General features: G+C 28.5%; 1 protein-coding gene across 1 annotated transcript in view; it reads left to right on the top strand.

Annotated features, from left to right (window-relative positions):
- Nucleotides 1-22,680, top strand: part of Ptp69D (Protein tyrosine phosphatase 69D) — a 378,030-nt gene that overhangs the window by 80,685 nt on the left and 274,665 nt on the right. The gene's annotated exons all lie outside the window — the stretch shown is intronic.

Raw genomic sequence — 22,680 nt, 5'->3', positions numbered from 1 at the left:
GAAGTGAAGACCGAGGTTGAAAAAGCTTGAATAGTTTCTGTTTTCATGGGACCACTAAGTACCCACCCAAAAACTGTGTTATAGGCCGAGGTTTGGCCACAAATATTTTTCTTCATGTCCTCAATATTTATAAAAAGTTCATATCCATTACCCAGAATCAGATCAATTTGGGATGATTTATTAAAAGTTGGATCTGCTAAATCTAACTCTTTGAGTTCGGGTGATTTAGGGGCTTCAAACGTACATGATGGAGATATTTTAATGCTTTAATGGGGATATTCAAGCTGTATCTTTTAGCATATAATACCAACTCGCACTCTTTGCTAGCAGCTTGTTTTTGTCCGCCAATACTAACAATTTCAAAGTGCGATTTCTTAAATGGAAGTTGACTTCTTATCCTCTCGGTTAAAATTGTTCGTTGAGAGCCGGGATCGATTAAGGCTCTTATTGTAAAGAGCTCATCTCTGAATTCTATCTGCATTAACGCAGTTCGTAAAAGAATACTTTCATTACTTGTAGAGCAATTTGCTTGAATTTGGTTAGATGTGTGATGGCGATCAATTTGCGTATCCAGTTACATAATTTGGGTGGCGTTAGAGGAGGTGCTTTGAACATTATTACTTTTATTCAACGAGCTGTCTTTTTGTTGATAAATTTCAGTTTTTGCGGGTAAATTTTGAGATATTTTTTTCATATGTAACAAAGTGTGATGTGTTTTCTTACAATAGAGACAAGTATGTTTGCTTTTAGATGCGACGAGGCTAACCAATTATAGCAAAACTTGTTTTTGAAAACATAGTCAACTCTTTGTTGAACCGTAAAGGTTCTAAATTTGGGACAAGTACTTAAGGAATGATTTTCATCGCAGAGTTTACAAAGAATGTTATTTTGGGAACCATTTTTAATACTAAAGCAGTCCCTAGATGTTCTAATACTTGTGAGTCGTTCTACTGCCTCATATCTATCAATGAGAAATTGAGACATTTGAGACCACTTTGGGAGTTTACGGGGAGAACTTAACGATTGTTCCCAAAGAGAAAGAGTGAAATCAGGCAGTTTTGTTGAAATTAAGCGGATCAGAATAGGGTCCCAGCTCTCTACTGCTACAGAGTTGTAAGAGTTGCGAGGGAGTCATTAACCGAAGATTGTATTCTTCTAATTGATTCCCTATCTTCATGCTTAGCTGGGGGTGTATTAACCTTTATGTCAACAACAGAACTGTTTTACGCACGTCAACAGCAACATACCTGGGTATGTTCATACGTTTTGTATGGTGAATGGCTGCCGTTAGCATAAAAATGCTAATATCTAACTCGTTTGTTGGAATTTCTGTATTATTTTTTTTATTTTGTTAGAAAGAGACAAAAGATTCAAACATTTTCTGATAACCAGTTTTACTCTTACATTTGTTTTTTGAAAAAAGTGGTTGTGTAGGTTGACAAATAATGCTTTTTATTGAGTTTTTGCAAAGATACAAATTTTTTAAATTAAAATAATTTTTTTATTTATTAATTGTTTTTAATGAAATTTTACAGTTATGTAGATATTAGATATAGAAAAATAAAAACAAATTTTTAAACAACAGAACTGTTTTACGCACGTCAACAGCAACATACCTGGGTATGTTCATACGTTTTGTATGGTGAATGGCTGCCGTTAGCATAAAAATGCTAATATCTAACTCGTTTGTTGGAATTTCTGTATTATTTTTTTTATTTTGTTAGAAAGAGACAAAAGATTCAAACATTTTCTAATAACCAGTTTTACTCTTACATTTGTTTTTTGAAAAAAGTGGTTGTGTAGGTTGACAAATAATGCTTTTTATTGAGTTTTTGCAAAGATACAAATTTTTTAAATTAAAATAATTTTTTTATTTATTAATTGTTTTTAATGAAATTTTACAGTTATGTAGATATTAGATGTAGAAAAATAAAAACAAATTTTTAAAATTTATAATCAGAAATCCCGTAATTCCCAAAAAAAGTTTTGAAAAATCCCAAAAATGGGATTTTTTAGTTTTTTTGGTGTAATATCCACACCAGGAGCGGGGTTATCGGAACCCTTTACAAAATAATTAACAACATATTTGGACATCTAAAATAGTTTACTTTAGTTTGATATCGACTACGCGATTAGAGAATTTTTGCCCTAAAGTTGAATTTTACATACAAAAATAGGCGTTATTTGAATGGACCGGTCCCCTCCGTATCAAGAATTTTTAAATTTATTTTTATTTAAAATATTTAGTGTAAAGTAAGCTTTTCAAAAAATATAAATACCTAATACACCATCTTTGAAATTTTTTAGATAACTTAAAAATAAAAAAAAGTACTTTTTTCCCAAAAACTAGAGAAAAATCGCTTTTTTTAATTTTTTTTAATTCAAATACATATAACTTTGGAGTCAGTCACGATTTTTAAATAACTCTTTTTTGTTTGACATATACATTTGTTGTTAGTCCAGTAAAAATGGAGAAAATCGGGATATATTTGGACCCACTGTTATCAAAAATGTGGACTAGGGTGGGTAAAAACGTTGAACAAATACTATACTTTTCAATTTTATCATTATATTTGCATGCATTTTACTATGGATACCCAGGTATGTATGCTGTTGACGTAAGGGTGCAACTTTGTAAATGGGATTTATCTTCCAAACGGGTGATCCTATCCTAACCAAACTTGGGACAATTGCGGAAAACAGTTTTGGCTAGGATATCAAGTCGATCCGATTATCCAATTCAGAGCTACAGCATTTTAAAAATGCAAAACATAACATTGCCGTTGACATAAAGGTTAAAGATAATTTAAATTTGGCTGTCAACCAGAACTCGTTTATTTTCATAACGAGATTTCAATGAATTCCATGCGAGATCAAAATTTTTATGAGCTAAGGGGTACCGTTTTACAATGTCTCCTGCTTCACCTCTTGTTTTGTTTCGGATGTGATATAATTTTGTGACGGGAGAAAGTTTTGAGTGGTTTATGTAAACGGCAGTGAACATGTCTCTAAATGAGGGTCATTGTTCATAACTGCCTTTGAATACCTCTGTATCACATGGAGGGAGCTTGATACAATTACTAGCATTATCGGAAACAAAATTTTGTGTTAGAGCTTGTCGTATAAAAATATTTGACTGCGATTAACTCGGAACAAATATTCTATTCTAACAATTTTAATGTCAAATATTGTCAATAGATCGAAACATCCATTGTTCTGAATGGATCTCTTTTAGACTTTCAAGAACAATAAAGATAATGCACCAATAATTACCCCCTTTGTATTTCATTCTAAAAAAATTACCATAAGTTCTCCATTTGTTTCAATCTAACTTCACTCTGATACACATGAGCTAAGTTTTATATCGACAAGCTTAATAACACGGTGCTACGATGGAAAAAAATAGGTCTTGCTGAGTACTTATCGACCTATAACTCAGTCAGTTTTTTTTCCAATTTTAAATTTTTTAACGTATTGAGAAATAAAACTGATTACGCTTTAAAATGACATGCATTTATTGATACATTTGTAAGTTATAAGTATTGCTTTTGTTAAGAATATTTAAAAAAACACTAAATTTATCAATTTTTTTGATTTAAGTCGATTTTCATTGCTTATTTTGATATGAAAGCTTATAAAAATTAATATCAATGTATAAAGAAAATTTAGTTCTTAATAAAACATAGTTTTAATTTTTCAAATCGGATGGAAACTGTAAAAGTTATTCAACTTTTCATTAATACCTTTTTGAGTATTTTCATCCCCAGAGCATTGAATAAAAAAAAACAAAAAAAATATTTGTAAAATTTTTAATTTACAAGGTAAATTTTTTCGAACTTTTTTCGAAAAAGTATAATAAGTTTTGCAAATATTAACGGAGTTTAATAAGTAATATCCCATTTTTGTCTTTATAAAATTGTCTTTAAAACACTGTGTAGAAAAAATTTGGTTTTCATAGAAAAAAATTAAAATAACTATTGTTAAAAATGAAAAATTACAAAAAAAAATAAAAAAAAAAATGTTAACTTATATAATAACTTAAACAATTTCTTGGAATATACATTGTATGCATACATAACATGAAGGCTTATTATTTTGCCTATCCATACTTTTTTAAAAGTTTGAAATCGATCTAAAAATTTGTGAGTTAGAGGTACTAAAGTACTACGACCTACCCTGAAACAGTTTTTTCAAAATAACTAAAACTTTTGAGGGTGTTTAAAAATCTTTTAAACGGTTTTAGTATGCCCTCACCTAGGCATATAACCCTCATTAGGTCGCTTTTCAAGTTCTCACAAAAGTGTCATTTTGTAGCAGAGTGTAATTTATAATAATAAAACTGTACCATTAGGAGAAAAAGTACTAAATTCACTTTAAATTTTCAGCTTCACCGTCAAGTTTGAATTTTCAAAATACATTTTTTGTGATATACATACATATGTCTGAAACGAGTTAAATCTGTATTCATATTTTAAAAAAGTATCAAACTGTTTACCCAGATTTGCCTACAAAATATTTCAGTACTTTATTATGAGTTATCACAGATTGAGCTTTTTTTCTCTAAAATTGAGTTTTTTATACTAAACATCAATTCTTGGTATTAAATATGAGTTATTAACGATTTAAATTATTTGATTTTTTTTATAAGAAAAAACATTGGAAGTATCACTATGGACTGCCTTAATTATGTCGAGGATTTGCGAAATACAAAGGTAATATGCATCTACACACGCATCGAAATTTTTTTTGATGCATCCTTAAATCGGGTTTGACTACATCATCATGAGCTAACATAACTCTTTCATAAGAAGATTCTACTTTAGCCCATCTTGATTCTAAATCTTTGATCTTGACTTCTAAAACTGATTCACTCTGTTCTTCTACAGGTGTTCTATTGAATTTATTACAAAACTGAAGTAAATGGTCGCAATCATATACAAACCTCTCTTGAGGAGAATAATTTGCTTCTCTATGATATTCGGTAGTCGTGTTGTGAGATGTGGAAGTCATTTTACGAGATGTGCAAGTCTTGGAAATGGGAACAAATAAATGTTTATTTGTTATGAGTAAAAAAGTACGCTGTTCTGTAGCTTATTTGCCAAATGATGAATCTAAGAGTTTAGCAATAGTATTCAGAGTTAGGGGTATATAATTATAGTATTTTAATTACTTTGTTGTTTATTATCTTTATGTAGTAAGGGACTATAGGGAAATACCACTAGATACTTGTAATCTAGTTGAAATTACAATGATACTCTGAAAAAGTAATGGATTGGTGAACTTTTAAAATTGTTCTGTAAATTTTTTATTGCTAAACTAAGCAAAACATCGAATCTTACTATTTAGCACTATTTAAGGATTAAGGGGCTATATGTTTATATATCTATGTTATGTGTGTGAAGATAAATATGCCGAGTTAAATATGTTTCGACGTAAGAGCTTACGTTATTACATATTTGACTCCAAAGTTAAATATGTTATGACGTAACGACATATTTAACTATTACACACATATTTAAATATGTGAACTATTTTTTTTAGAAACATTTGGCACAAATTAAAAAAATAATATTTTAAAATAATGAAAGAATTATTTCAATGTAATGTAAAATTGGTAAATTTTTAAAATTTAATTACAATTGAATATAACTGAAAGATTTTTTGGGTATTAGGGCAAATGCTTCTTTGTCACTCATATTGATCATATAAAAAATGAAGGCAAGGAACCACTCTATCAGACAATAAAATATATTTGTCTGAATTGTATTTGTGAAAATTTGAAAATTCCACTTTGAAAATTTTAGAGTTCTTTGAGGGATTTTGTGAAATATGGCCAAACTATTCCATCGCATGGAATCCCACTATATGGAAAATGGAGACAAGGGACTGGGCTTGCTACACATATAAGGGAGAATGCTGAATTGTATTTGTGAAAATTTTGAAAATTTTTTGAAATTTCACTTTGAAAATTTTTGAGTTTTTGACGGATTTTGTGAAATATGGCCAAATTATTCCATCGCATGGAATCCCACTATATGGAAAATGGAGACAAGGGACTGGACTATCTACACATATAAGGGAGAATGCTGAATTGTATTTGTGAAAATTTTGAAAAAACTTTGAAATTTCACTTTGAAAATTTTAGAGTTTTTGACGGATTTTGTGAAATATGGCCAAATTATTCCATCGCATGGAATCCCACTATATGGAAAATGGAGACAAGGGACTGGGCTTGCTACACATATAAGGGAGAATGCTGAATTGTATTTGTGAAAATTTTGAAAATTTTTTGAAATTTCACTTTGAAAATTTTTGAGTTTTTGACGGATTTTGTGAAATATGTCCAAATTATTCCATCGCATGGAATCCCACTATATGGAAAATGGAGACAAGGGACTGGGCTATCTACACATATAAGGGAGAATGCTGAATTGTATTTGTGAAAATTTTGAAAATTTTTTGAAATTTCACTTTGCAAAATTTTAGAGTTTTTGACGGATTTTGTGAAATATGGCCAAACTATTCCATCGCATGGATCCCACTATATGGAAAATGGAGACAAGGGACTGGGATTGCTACACATATAAGGGAGAATGCTGAATTGTATTTGTGAAAATTTTGAAAATTTTTTGAAATTTCACTTTGCAAAATTTTAGAGTTTTTGACGGATTTTGTGAAATATGGCCAAACTATTCCATCGCATGGAATCCCACTATATGGAAAATGGAGGCAAGGAATAAGGCTATATTCATATATAAGGGAGAATGCTGAATTGTATTTGTGAAAATTTTGAAAATTTTTTGAAATTTCACTTTGCAAAATTTTAGAGTTTTTGACGGATTTTGTGAAATATGGCCAAACTATTCCATCGCATGGAATCCCACTATATGGAAAATGGAGGCAAGGAATAAGGCTATATTCATATACAAGGGAGAATGCTGAATTGTATTTGTGAAAATTTTTTGAAAATTTCACTTTGCTAAATTTTAGAGTTTTTGACGGATTTTTTGAAATATGGCCAAACTATTCCATCGCATGGAATCTCACTATATGGAAAATGGAGGCAAGGGACTAGGCTATCTACACATATAAGGGAGAATGCTGAATTGTATTTGTGAAAATTTTGAAAATTTTTTGAAATTTCACTTTGCAAAATTTTAGAGTTTTTGACGGATTTTGTGAAATATGGCCAAACTATTCCATCGCATGGAATCCCACTATATGGAAAATGGAGACAAGGGACTGAGCTATCTACACATATAAGGGAGAATGCTGAATTGTATTTGTGAAAATTTTGAAAAAACTTTGAAATTTCACTTTGAAAATTTTAGAGTTTTTGACGGATTTTGTGAAATATGGCCAAATTATTCCATCGCATGAAATCCCACTATATGGAAAATGGAGACAAGGGACTGGGCTATCTACACATATAAGGGAGAATGCTGAATTGTATTTGTGAAAATTTTGAAAATTTTTTGAAATTTCACTTTGCAAAATTTTAGAGTTTTTGACGGATTTTGTGAAATATGGCCAAACTATTCCATCGCATGGAATCCCACTATATGGAAAATGGAGACAAGGGACTGGGATTGCTACACATATAAGGGAGAATGCTGAATTGTATTTGTGAAAATTTTGAAAATTTTTTGAAATTTCACTTTGCAAAATTTTAGAGTTTTTGACGGATTTTGTGAAATATGGCCAAACTATTCCATCGCATGGAATCCCACTATATGGAAAATGGAGGCAAGGAATAAGGCTATATTCATATATAAGGGAGAATGCTGAATTGTATTTGTGAAAATTTTTAAAATTTTTTGAAAATTTCACTTTGCAAAATTTTAGAGTTTTTGACGGATTTTTTGAAATATGGCCAAACTATTCCATCGCATGGAATCTCACTATATGGAAAATGAAGGCAAGGGACTAGGCTATCTACACATATAAGGGAGAATGCTGAATTGTATTTGTGAAAATTTTGAAAATTTTTTGAAATATCACTTTGAAAATTTTAGAGTTCTTTGAGGGATTTTGTGAATTATGGCCAAATTATTCCATCGCATGGAATACCACTATATATATGGAAAACTTTGAATATGTTAGAGTTGGAGTTCTTAAAATGGTTAAAATTCTTTATTAGGATTTTACTATTATGCAACACTACCACATTATTCAATGTGCAACTTCACCCACATTATTAAGCCTGGACTGGTATGACAGACATGTTTGAAAAACGCACATAAAATTTAAATACAGGAGAAAAAATGCAAAGTGAATTTTGTAAATAAGCTTTTTATATATGGGGGATTTCATGTCAAGTGAACCAACTTTTGAAATCGATGTCTTCCGATCGGGATGAAATTTGCACCAAGGTTAGCTCTATTGGATAGTAACTCAGACACAATTTTTCAACAACATCGGTCGAGAACTCTCTGAGTTATAGGGGGTAAAATTTTGACAATTTGGTCAAACAGGGGTTTTTTCTTATCCATGTAACTTATTACCTATTGTTCTTAGCAAAATGTGTTCCAAATAGTATAGATAGCTATTTCTTCGATCTTTCGAAAAAAAATATTTAAAAAAAAAAATAAAAAATTTTTAATATTTTTTTTCCGAAATCAAAAACTTTTTTGACTTTTTTTTAAAATACGCTATTTTTTTTTATTTTTTTTTTTTCTTAAAATAAAGTTTAGATATTTTCCTTGAACACCTACTTGGTCGCTTAGTGGGATGCGAGTGGGATATCTATCAAAATAAATATTTTGTAACTCAAAACATAAAATTTTTGACTTTTTTTGCAAAATCAAAAACTTTGTTGACTTTTTTTTTTCAAAATGGACCCTTTTTTAATCTTTTTTTTTAGGTCAAACAAAAGCTTAGATATTATCCTTTAAGATATTTTTAGTCCCTTAGTGGGATGCGAGTGGGATATCTATCAAAATAAATATTTTTTATTATTTATCAAAATAAATATTTTTTAATAGATATCCCACTCGCATCCCACTAAGGGACTAAAAATATCTTAAAGGAATGGACCTAGGCTTTCTTTTGAGCAAAAAAAAAAAATTAAAAAAGGGCCCATATTGGAAAAAAATTTTGATTTTGCAAAAAAAAAATAAAAAATTGTATGTCTTGCGTTACAAAATATTTATTTTGATAGATATCCCACTCGTATCCCACTAAGGGACCTAAAATATCTTAAAGGAATGGACCTAAGCTTTCTTTTGACTAAAAAAAAATTTTAAAAAAAGGGCCCATTTGGAAAAAAATCGTATTTGCAAAAAAAAAAGTCAAAAATTGTAAGTCTTGAGTTAAAAAATATTTATTTTGATATATATCCCACTCGCATCCCACTAAGCGACCAAAAGGGTCTTCAAGGATAATATCTAAGCTTTTGTTTGACCTAAAAAAAAAGATTAAAAAAGGGTCCATTTTGAAAAAAAAAAGTCAACAAAGTTTTTGATTTTGCAAAAAAAGTCAAAAATTTTATGTTTTGAGTTACAAAATATTTATTTTGATAGATATCCCACTCGCATCCCACTAAGCGACCAAGTAGGTGTTCAAGGAAAATATCTAAACTTTATTTTAAGAAAAAAAAAAAAATAAAAAAAAATAGCGTATTTTAAAAAAAAGTCAAAAAAGTTTTTGATTTCGGAAAAAAAATATTAAAAATTTTTTATTTTTTTTTTTAAATATTTTTTTTCGAAAGATCGAAGAAATAGCTATCTATACTATTTGGAACACATTTTGCTAAGAACAATAGGTAATAAGTTACATGGATAAGAAAAAACCCCTGTTTGACCAAATTGTCAAAATTTTACCCCCTATAACTCAGAGAGTTCTCGACCGATGTTGTTGAAAAATTGTGTCTGAGTTACTATCCAATAGAGCTAACCTTGGTGCAAATTTCATCCCGATCGGAAGACATCGATTTCAAAAGTTGGTTCACTTGACATGAAATCCCCCATATGTGTTCTAATTCTTTGTGGTAGAAGTTAAGAAAGTGAAATATTTTAAAATTAGACTGTTTTTGTGTTAATAAGTAGAAAAAAATGTTGAGTAAAGAAATTTTTGGTTATTTATCAAGAATATATTATTCTTTGATGTGCAGTGATAGTGACACTAAATATTCATCAAAATCTTTTTTTTGCTTTGCAAATGAATTATTAAAAAGTGCATGTATGGAGCATATAGCTCCAAACAAACGTAACCATAATCGGTACAAAAAAAAATTGAGTTTTTAGTAAGTAGAACATTCTGTATGTTTAAAAATGATTAATTTGTTTATTAAAAAAATTATATTTTTATAATAGTGTAATACCACATTGGATTTTGTGTATGAATCCGAATGTTTTGTGAAATGGTACAGTGAGCAAAAGTACGAGAAACTTAAAATTGAAATAATAAAACTACAATTGAAGAAAAATGTTTATAACTCAGGTAACTGCTATGATTTTTATTAATTGTGTTGAACTTAAAATTAATTCGTTTTGAAAATTTTTATGAAAAAGCTATCACGATAAATGTGTATATTGTAAATACACATTTATTATCTTAATATGTTAATTAAACAAATTGATGTTTAGAACTGAGAAGGGTGCGTGGCCTAGTGGTCTAGCATCTCGTACTATTTACTGTGATGTCTAAGTTCAAGTACACTAACAAATATTTTTGAAAAATTTCGATTTATAAAACATTGTTTTCATACAAAATTTTCAAATGGGAATTATTATGTAAAACAATTTATGAATGTTAACCTGTCTGAAATATGGAACGTTATTGTTGTGCGATCATTAGCGTGTAGTGCAGATCAGTCATTCTAGCGTATGTCTCAAGTTCAAACCCAATGTTTTCAGCTCTTTTCACGTAAAAATATATTTTTTGCATCAATTTGTTATTATAACTCCGAAACTACTGAGACTACCGATTAAAACGCAATATATAAACGGATTAATGGTTATGTAAATCTAATTTTTCTGAGTTTATTTTAATAACATCGGACTAACACTTTTTGAGTTATCATTAATTATGTGGAGAAATGTCTAACAAAATTTATAATTTTAATTAAATTTTTTTTTAATGTTTTTTTCCTGTTGACCGCTTATAAATACATAATTTCAGACAGGTATAATTATATGCAAAAAAAACTATATTATAAATAACACAAATATTAACTTTATACTGCTTAGATAATCAACAACAGCACAACGAAAGTTCCACATTGGCTAACTACAAACTGTCAGCTTCCTCGAGTCAAAATGCTTCCTTATTAGGTAGTAATATTTCGCCACAAACATCTAAAGAGGATGATATACAACAAATAATTTGTCGACTTCTAAATTCCGAAAATCACAGTGATGCTGAAAACTCCGAGGATGTTTTGCATAACTCAATTCCTTCAAATGATTTCCAAATACTGCTTTCATCCACTGAAATCAATTTATCAAACACAACAAATAACACAACAATTAACACAACAAATAACACAACAAATGACACAACAACTGACACAACAAATAATGAATTCCAAGACAGCAAATCCAGAATTAACTTGTCAGACATCAACAATACTACATCATCAGACGTTAAAGTGGATGAATATAGTATAATTAGAAGAAAAATTTTAATCAAATCTGTACCAAATCAAGAAGTTGAAATGATTGAAAATTTTAAAAAGGATGTAAACAACAAACCTGGGTACCAGTACAAAGCAGGGGATTTTAATTTTAAAGAGCAGCAGATGGGATATTTTCACGAATATTTTATGTTAAAAGGAGAAATTACAAATAAAAAAGACTTCACCAAATACATGGAGGATGTAGTTCGTCAAAATTATAAAATAATAAATAATGTTTGCTCAATCAACATTTGCAGCTATGCATATACCATAAACATGAAGTCACTAAGGATTTATGGAAGCTGTATATATGCAACCGAAGGATGTAGAAAATATAAATTTGTAATTGCATTGGAAGAAAATCCATTTTCTGTAAAAGTTTTCGCAAATATGCTTAAGATATCACATCCGACCACCAAAAAAACTCAGCAAATTCGTGCTGTAAGACGTACTATAATGAAAAGAAAAATAATTAATTACCAGCCGTAAAACTATAGAAACAAAATGTTGACTTCACAATCAAGAGCATTGTGCGCTGTGGGAAACACCCAGTCGGTTCCATCTAAAGATACTGTTAGAAAACTGAAAAGCGAAGTTATCCAAAAAAAAAATAGGAGCAAGGACGTAGTTTTTGATTTAGTATTAATGCAGCGGGACAAACAGTGGATGCATTTTATTCAGAGAATTTCCATACCACAGGAAATATATTTGTACTCTGAAGAACAACTCAGGCTACCACAGAAATATGGTGGCAAATTGCTACAAATGAGCAGAAATACTCTTTTTGTGGATGCTACCGGTGGTGTTGTAAAAAAATTTGATAAAAAGTCTAAAAGAGTATTTTTGTACAGCATAGTTATGCACATACCTGATGGTAGAAAAAAAGGTATACTAGTACCGATTGCGGAGGCTTTATTAGCACGTCATTTTGAAGACAACATACGGAAATTTTTTATGGACATAAAAGTATTTTGCATGGAAAATAAAATAAAGTGGCCGCTCAGCAAACGTCTTTGTGTAGATTGGAGTTGGGCACTAATAAACGCTCTTATCAAAACATCAAATAACTTAGAATCTGTGGGAGCATATTTAAGCAAATGTTTTGAAATTTTAAACAAAAATGAAAAAATTAAACCAAATTTTGTCATTATACAAATATGTTGCTGTCATTTTTTAAAAATTTGTTTAGCTGATATTGAAGAATATGCTACCAACAATGAACAGAAGAATTTATTTGAAAAGGCAATGATTAGAGCCATTAATATTAGTCACATTAATTCGTCACAATAATTAATTTGAATGGATATGAAATATGTTCTTAACACTAAATTAAGCTTTTTATTTTAAAGAAAAATTTAAAAATATTTTAAAAAATTATTTCTCAAATTAAAAAAAAATAATAATATAGTCCAAAGTTTGCCAAAACTCAAATTTTGTTAGTTTCAAACTGATAAAAAAATGTACAAAAATTATTTGTTTTAAACACGCCTTATAATAATAAGTATATCGTCTGTTCTAGTACAAGTTAGATTTACGTCAGACTTAAAAAAACGAAACATATTGAAATTTTTTATGCACAAAGAGTACAAATACAAACAATTTATTTATATTTTAAATATTAAAACAAAATCACTATTGTAATAACAAAAGAAATTTAATTATTAATGTATAAGTATAAAAAATACTCATGTATTGATGATAGCGTAAACTTATCGTTCAAAACTTTTTAAATACACATTATACCTAAAACTATATAAAGTGAATTTTATTTTGAATAGACATTTCGACTTACGAGTATAACCTAAAAATAATTTTGGTTTTAAAAATGATATTTTAAAGAACTAATTTATAAGAGGTAACTGCTGAAATATTTTAATAATACATAATATGTTTAGAACATTTCAATAAAATGCTGTAAAAATAAGAAAATAAACATTAAATTAAATCAAAGTACATATTTATTTAACTATTGAATTTATAAGATATAAAAGCTTGTTGCATAATATCTCTGATGCTAGGTTTGTCGCTAAATGCCTTTTAATCATATAAATTTCATAATGTAATAAATAATTTGATTAAATTTAATGTTTATTTTCTTCTTGCTTTAAAAAATTTTTTTATAAGGAAAAAACCATGACAAGCTCGATTTTTGACCTATATCTGGATTACAAAGTCATTAATATAGACAATATGGATATCTTATGATAGATATTACAAAGACCTTTGTAACGTCGTATATAAAGCAATAATAAGTTGAACCTACGATGGGTCAAAATCGGAAAATGAAAAAAATAAACTTTGGAAAAAAAAATTGGCATAAAATCCTTATGATTTAGAGTTTGTTATTTATTTTGGAAATTCAGTTAGAACTTCGATTTTTGGAAAGTGATATGGCATAGCCATTGGGTATATCCATAAATGGCAAATTTCAGACAATTCTGCATACTGGAATACTGGTTCAAAATTTAGGAACATACAAACAAATTAACAAATAAACATTGTAAGTTAAATAAAAGGTTGTAAAAACCTGTGTAATTATCTGACCAAATAAGGATTTTTCCTATAAAGAGATATATCTAAAAATAATTCCATTAAGATTTTCTACATAAAAAGTCTTTACAAAAATGTATTTATGAAAATTGCAAAAATTTACATTACTTTTCTATCGAAGGATTTTATACCGGCTTTTCGCTATAATAAGCAAAAAAGGCTTAATATGTATTTTAAAATGTAAAAAAAAATATTTATATTTATAAAAAAAAAATTCATGTCTCACGCAGAATTCGAACCTAACATCTCACGATCACAAATTAACAACACAACCAATGTGCTACTCATTGACGAAATTTTGTAGTGTTTCTGCTAATATATTTGAGGAGCCGCAGAACAAAAGAACTTTTTTGAAAATTTAAAAATGTTGGAAAATTTATTTTTTGTAGAAGATTTCAACGCAAATATTATAAAAATACCAAAAAAATCAATGTGTAAAAAAATTCGAAAAAGTACATTTTGTTCTGCGACTCCTCAATTTATTATAATATAATTTTTATTATATTACACATCATCATTTATTATAAAAAATTTCTTTAAATTTATTTCAAACAATACAAATTTAAAAAAAAACATGTCAATTTCAAAGAGTTTTGAACCCACAACCCCCCGATCACTAATCGTACGCTTGCACACTGGTCTACAGCACGTATTTACTTTCTACGACTTTTTAGCAACATAAAAAATAAATACAATTTCACCTATTCAATGCCGAAAAATGCAACTCTATGTAGTTTTGTAACGGAAATTGACGTGTTTAACAAATATATGTAAGCTACATAGTGCAGAAAAATGCAACTCTATGTAGTTTTGTAACGGAAATTGATTTAGCTATTTCTTTTAAATGTAATTTTGGGTTTGATATTTTTTTACTCTGTCTTTGTCAAACATGTTTGAGTAATGTTGCATTCTCTTTTAGTCGATAAGTATATTATTGTTGTTATTGTAACTGACTTTCATGTTTGTGTTGCATCTTAAAACATGTTTGACCAAATGATCAAATCCCTTATCATTTTCCATATAGTGGGATTCCATGCGATGGAATAATTTGGCCATATTTCACAAAATCCGTCAAAAACTCTAAAATTTTGCAAAGTGTAATTTCAAAAAATTTTCAAAATTTTCACAAATACAATTCAGCATTCTCCCTTATATGTGTAGATAGCCCAGTCCCTTGTCTCCATTTTCCATATAGTGGGATTCCATGCGATGGAATAGTTTGGCCATATTTCAAAAAATCCGTCAAAAACTCTAAAATATTCAAAGTGAAATTTCAAAAAATGTTCACAAATACAATTCAGCATTCTCCCTTATATGTGTAGCAATCCCAGTCCCTTGTCTCCATTTTCCATATAGTGGGATTCCATGCGATGGAATAGTTTGGCCATATTTCACAAAATCCTTCAAAAACTCTAAAATTTTGCAAAGTGTAATTTCAAAAAATTTTCAAAATTTTCACAAATACAATTCAGCATTCTCCCTTATATGTGTAGATAGCCCAGTCCCTTGTCTCCATTTTCCATATAGTGGGATTCCATGCGATGGAATAGTTTGGCCATATTTCAAAAAATCCGTCAAAAACTCTAAAATATTCAAAGTGAAATTTCAAAAAATTTTCACAAATACAATTCAGCATTCTCCCTTATATGTGTAGCAATCCCAGTCCCTTGTCTCCATTTTCCATATAGTGGGATTCCATGCGATGGAATAGTTTGGCCATATTTCACAAAATCCGTCAAAAACTCTAAAATTTTCAAAGTGAAATTTCAAAGTTTTTTCAAAATTTTCACAAATACAATTCAGCATTCTCCCTTATATGTGTAGATAGCCCAGTCCCTTGTCTCCATTTTCCATATAGTGGGATTCCATGCGATGGAATAGTGTGGCCACATTTCAAAAAATCCGTCAAAAACTCTAAAATTTTCAAAGTGAAATTTCAAAAAATTTTCAAAGTGAAATTTCAAAAAATTTTCAAAGTGAAATTTCAAAAAATTTTCAAAATTTTCACAAATACAATTCAGCATTCTCCCTTATATATGAATATAGCGTTATTCCTTGCCTCCATTTTCCATATAGTGGGATTCCATGCGATGGAATAGTTTGGCCATATTTCACAAAATCCGTCAAAAACTCTAAAATTTTCAAAGTGAAATTTCAAAAAATGTTCAAATTTTCACAAATACAATTCAGACAAATATATTTTATTGTCTGATAGAGTGGTTCCTTGCCTTCATTTTTTATATGATCAATATGAGTGACAAAGAAGCATTTGCCCTAATACCCAAAAAATCTTTCAGTTATATTCAATTGTAATTAAATTTTAAAAATTTACCAATTTTACATTACATTGAAATAATTCTTTCATTATTTTAAAATATTATTTTTTTAATTTGTGCCAAATGTTTCTAAAAAAAATAGTTCACATATTTAAATATGTGTGTAATAGTTAAATATGTCGTTACGTCATAACATATTTAACTTTGGAGTCAAATATGTTAACGTAAGCTCTTACGTCGAAACATATTTAACTCGGCATATTTATCTTCACACACATATCTATGTTATCCTGTTATATAGTCAGCGTTAGGCTAAATAGTGAGTTTTTGAGGTTTTAAATTGTTTTTATTATATTCTCTTTTCGTAATAGAGGCTATATAATTATAGCACTAGTTACCTGTTATCTAGTTAAATTTAAATGAGAATATGAAAAAAGTGATAGATTGGTAAATAATAGCTAACTTTAAGACAAATATGGATTATTGTAGGGGATTATACGAGATAAACACTAGCAATTTTACAATAAATGAGCATTTGCCAAATTAGCGTAGGGATAAAATGTTTATTCTTGATCTTAGATAACTTAGCTGTTCAAACCAATAGTTTAATTTGGTATAGAACCAATAATTTAAATTATGAGACGAGAAATAAAATGTTCTGAATTTTAATTTTCTATTATATAACAAAATCTTTAAATTTTTCAAAATTTGTTTGTTGATTTTAATTATTAAATGTAAATTCTTTGTGCTTCAATTATGTATAGATCGTGTTTTTTAAGCTTATAATTTTTTTTCGCAATGGACTGTATGGGTTAATTTGGAAATGATTTAATGTTGAAGAGTAATTACCCTTTCATCAAAAATTACACGAACAAAATTGTATTACACCACAATATAAGAGAACAGATTTCGTTTTCGACGAGTTATAAAATTTATTTGCAATAACTAAAAAGAGTAATTTGCATATCCATTTTTAATTTATTTACAAATTATTGCAATGTTTTACTCTTAAATTTGGATCACTTACGATTTAAAATTAAAGAGGAGCTCACAAAGAATTATATAGATATTTTGGTGGTTGGAAAAAAAATTGTTTACAGCTTAAGAGAGCAAAGCACGATAACTTTCAAGAGCACTTTATGTAACTTGAGAAGAGTAAATGTAACAAACTTACATTTGCTCATACTTCCTTGAGTTAATTTAATTATTTTTGGTATATCATTTCTTTTTAAATTTGTTATTTTTATGTATGTATATTAGGGTGGCCCTTAATAAACGAAAGTTGGATTTTGGCCATTCTCACCCCCCAGTTTGGTGAACATTAGTAAAAAATCATCCTGAAAAATTTTTAGGTAAATCGGTTGGGGTTAAGACGTGCCGCAAGCCCTCTGAAGTTTTGAGATGCATTTACAAGGGGAAAAAATTCATTTTTTTCAGTTTTTGTAAAAATTTTGCCATTAAAAAATTACTTTTGTAATTCAATTTAAAAGAATCGAAATGTGTACGTAATTGTCGTTCTAATGAGACATAAAAAACAGAAATCGGTTAAAAAATTTTAAAGTTATTAAAAATTCGCCAGGCCATTAACGTGTCTCAGGCCACTAGAACAAGAAATGTTGGAACAAAATTAACATATTTTGAGAAATATTAAAATAAAAGCTCATTTTTACTTAAAATATGTCCATATTTACTTGTATATGAGTTTTTGTCTTCGTAGGATACCGTTAACCTATTCTTAGGTATGAACAAAAAAAATAAATTTTTTTAACGGCAGTTTCAAAACTACATTTTCAAATTTTTAAAAATTTTGTTAAACAAATTTCAGAATTTTTTGATCATCTCATTGGGATTTATTAAGAGTATAATAGGGAATTAAATCGTGAAAAAATTATGAAAATATCTCTTATAGTTTTTCCGTACCTGCGATTTAAATTTTGAAATTTTCGAGAAAAACCAATTATTTGGCAATTTTTAGGCCAATGAGCTCTATTTTCTTACTCTTATGAATTTTAAGCAAAACTTAATTAGAATATTATAGTCCAGATAATTCTAAATATACTCTGAAACTTTTACTAAAATCAAAAAACGTTAACCCTTAAATCGTGAAGGTCAAAGGTCAAATTTTTCAATATTTGGAATTTCTCTTGGAAAGATTTTGAAATGTTCGAAATGTTGTATATTTTTGGGCCGATTTTGATGAAATTTAACAAAAATATAACACAAAGCCTAGTATTTACAAAAGCAGCAGAAAAATTAAAATTAACCCTATATAGCACTTGGTGTTAAAATGACCCCAAACTTCTAAAACCATAAAAAATTATGATTTTAAAAGTTTGGTGTCATTTTAACCCCAAGTGCCATTAAGCGTTAATTTCCATTCTTGTGCTGTTATTATAAACCCTAGAGTTTATGTTATATTTTTGTTAAATTTCATCAAAATCGGCCCAAAAATATACAACATTTCGATCATTTCGAAATCTTTCCAAGAGAAATTCCAAATATTGAAAAATTTTACCTTTGACCTTCACGATTTAAGGGTTAACGTCTTCCGATTTTAGTAGAAGTTTCAGAGTATATTTTGAATTATCTGGACTATAATATTCTGAATAGGTTTTACTTAAAATTCATAAGAGTAAGGAAATAGAGCTCATTGGCCTAAAAATTGCCAAATAATTGGTTTTTCTCGAAAATTTCAAAATTTAAATCGCAGGTACGGAAAAACTATAAGAGATATTTTCATAATTTTTTCACATTTTTATTCCCTATTATACTCTTAATAAATCCCAATGAGATGATCAAAAAATTCTGAAATTTGTTTAACAAAATTTTTAAAAATTTGAAAATGGAGTTTTGAAACTGCCGTTAAAAAAATTAAATTTTTTTGTTCATACCTAAGAATAGGTTAACGGTATCCTACGAAGACAAAAACTCATATACAAGTAAATATGGACATATTTTAAGTAAAAATGAGCTTTTATTTTAATATTTCTCAAAATATGTTAATTTTGTTCCTACATTTCATGTTCTAGTGGCCTGGACACGTTAATGGCCTGGCGAATTTTTAATAACTTTAACATTTTTTGACCGATTTCTGTTTTTTATGTCTCATTAGAACGACAATTACGTACACATTTCGATTCTTTTAAATTAAATTACAAAAGTAATTTTTTAATGTCAAAATTTTTACAAAAACTGAAAAAAATGCATTTTTTCCCCTTGTAAATGCATCTCAAAACTTCAGAGGGCTTGCGGCACGTCTTAACCCCAACCGATTTACCTAAAATTTTTTCAGGATGATTTTTTTGCTAATGTTCACCAAACTGGAGGGTGAGAATGGCCAAAATCCAACTTTCGTTTATTAAGGGCCACCCTATTATATATGTATTTCGATTATGTTTTAATGTAAATGCAATTATAAATACTGTTACGTTTTAACCTTTTCAAAACGTTGGTTTATTTCCTTTAAATAAACTGGATACTTTTGATTGCAAATAAAAGCCGTTTAGTACCTTAAAAATTGTAGCAACTCTTTATTTGTTTAATGTGTACAACAACAGAATTAAATAGTCACTCAGTGTTTTTTATACACGTTTATAAATTCGCAGAAATACAGACACACTTTATAATGTACACGAATTCACTTGAAAATACAGCACACTTTAAGGCACTCAGTTGATGTTTATTCGAATAGCGTCTCTGATAAACTGCAACCATGGCCACTATTTATACACACGCCATCTCTCGTGATCTTTCCACACTTAATAGGCAAATATTTTTGGTTTTTCTTTGCTTTGCAAATTATTATGGCGTATTATATACGTAAAATATATATATTTTTAAGCAATTTTTTACTTTTTTGATAAATTAATATGGCGATATATTTTTTTTTGTTTTTGGACTTTATGCAATTTTTACTTTTTGTGTAAACTAGTATGGCGGACTATACGTGTATTTTATGTAATTTTTTTTTTTTTTGGGAAATAAGTGCAATTTTTTCTTCTTTTACTTGCAAGAAATATTTATATTTTCACACTTGATATATGCTCTTTTTTTAATTTATTTGCAGAAATATACATATATGAGTATTTTTGTATATTCACCTATCAAATTATTACAATATTTGTAATCTTTTTTTTATATTTTTAAATTTTAACACTTTTTGTTTTTAGTTGAAAGATTTAAGGGTTCTATTCTATTTTTTTAACTTTTTGCATTTGTTGTTTTTGTTTTTTCGCGATTTTAATATTTATCGCGTTTGTTGTATGTTTTTGTTGGTATGTTTGTGTGGGATTTTAATTTAATGTAAGGAATTTAGTAACTTACTTTTTGATTACTGATTTAATACTGATGAGCTTTTTTCATTTACCTCATTTTTGTCATTTACCTCATGTTGATCTCTTCTTGTTGTTTTTATGCAGAGATTTTGTTTGTTTGATGCCTACCCAGGAAAAATTTTGTGAATTTTTGTAATGACCACTAGTTATTTCATGCATTCTTTTGTAAGGAGTGGTGGTTACCCAGCACATTATTTTATTTACTAGAATAAGTACTTATTTTTATGCAGGCTGGTAATGAACTTTTGCATTTAGCACAGCTATCTAGTGTGTTTGACTGGAAAACGGGAGGTTAGTGGTTCGCCACCTGTCAAAGCCATTAATTTTTTTGTTCATATCATATTCATTTATATGTTGATGTTAAAACTATTGTTAACTTACAATAAAATAACTCGTACATGGAGCAGTGAGTTAGCAGCTTAACTATCAAACACAAGCAAATAATGTGACTGTTCGATTCCCACACAAGGCAATATTTTTTGTGTTCTTTTTTTTAGCTACATATTCTTGTTGTGAATTTACTACTTATTTCTCAACTGATTGTAAGTACATTTGTAAGCTTGACCGCTGAATTTTTTAAAAATCTCGAACAACGGTAAGTAGTGTTTCAGTCAAATAATAAGTAGTTATCGCTTTGCTCCAATTATACTTGCTGGCTTACTAGGTAAGTAAAGTTTTTGCTGGGTAGTAATTTAGCGACTGGAATGGACCATGTAATAATGTGTTTTTTATTATTAAAATCTCCTCTCAGATTTTATAGCACTGAGGGATGTGGGGATAATCTATTAAGGATATATCAATTATAATTACTCATAAATTGAGTAATTACAATTATAGGGAAAATAAAAGAAAGAAAAGAGATTAATTTCTTCTTATATTTATTTATAGTGAGATAGGGTTTAAATTCTCACCTCTGATTTTAATCGCCAAGTAATAAAATAATGATTTTCTTTTCAACCAATTTTATTATAAGTTCAAAGTAGGTATGTAGATATATTGAGTATAAATTCAATTTAAGTATAATGTATAAATTCAATTTAGGTAAGTATGATAAGTACTTCAAGGTGTGATAGTTCTAAGGTAAGTAAGTGTTAAGGTATAATTTTCAATTAAAGAAACTTCGGTTTTGGTATTATTTTCAGTAGTAGCAACTTATTTACCAAATATTAAGTTATTTGTAATAGATTCTATTCCAATATTTGCTAACTTAAAACTAAATTTATCAGGGTTGCTAGCGTACAATAATAATTAGATATTTATTAATGTTTTTTGTTATTTTTAATTTTTCTTGTTTTTTTTTAAAATTAAAAATTTTTAATTAAAGTGTCCAAATTGAATTTGGACCACCTGGCCTGATTTTTTTTTTACAGTGGGTCAAAGTTTTCATTTTTTGATCGAAGGGAGCAGTATACTAACTGAAAAAAATATTTTAAGTTAATGTCTAAGAAAAATCTTATTGTCAGAGTTATTGTGTGGAATTTTATGGAGATCATTTTTGTGGAAGATCTTAACCCTCTAGCTCCTCTCCTTAGGGGTCAATTTGACCCTTCTTTCGAGAAAATCAAAAAAAGACCTTTCAAAAAGGACATTTAATGATCATCATATTCGACGAAAATTTTTGCCGTAAAATTTCAGTGGGGGTCACCAAAGATACCAAAGATGTAGATAAAGCTCTTTACGTTTAATTAGCAAATTTACACGCAGCCTAGCGTCTCACATTTTTTAAAATAATCGCCAAAAATCTATTTATAATCCGAATGAGCTGATATTTAAAATATAAATAGTCCTAGAGAAGATCTACAAAATCGTTCATACATATGTAGGTTATCACTTTTAGGTCAAGAGTAATTTAGGTTTATTTTTTTTTAATTTTGCTCGATCTTTTTTTATTTTTTTATATACA

Source organism: Calliphora vicina, chromosome 3 (genome assembly GCF_958450345.1).
Source record: "Calliphora vicina chromosome 3, idCalVici1.1, whole genome shotgun sequence".
NCBI lineage: Eukaryota > Metazoa > Arthropoda > Insecta > Diptera > Calliphoridae > Calliphora > Calliphora vicina.
Note: the sequence above shows the minus strand (reverse complement) of the source record. Positions and strands in the feature narration are given on the sequence as shown.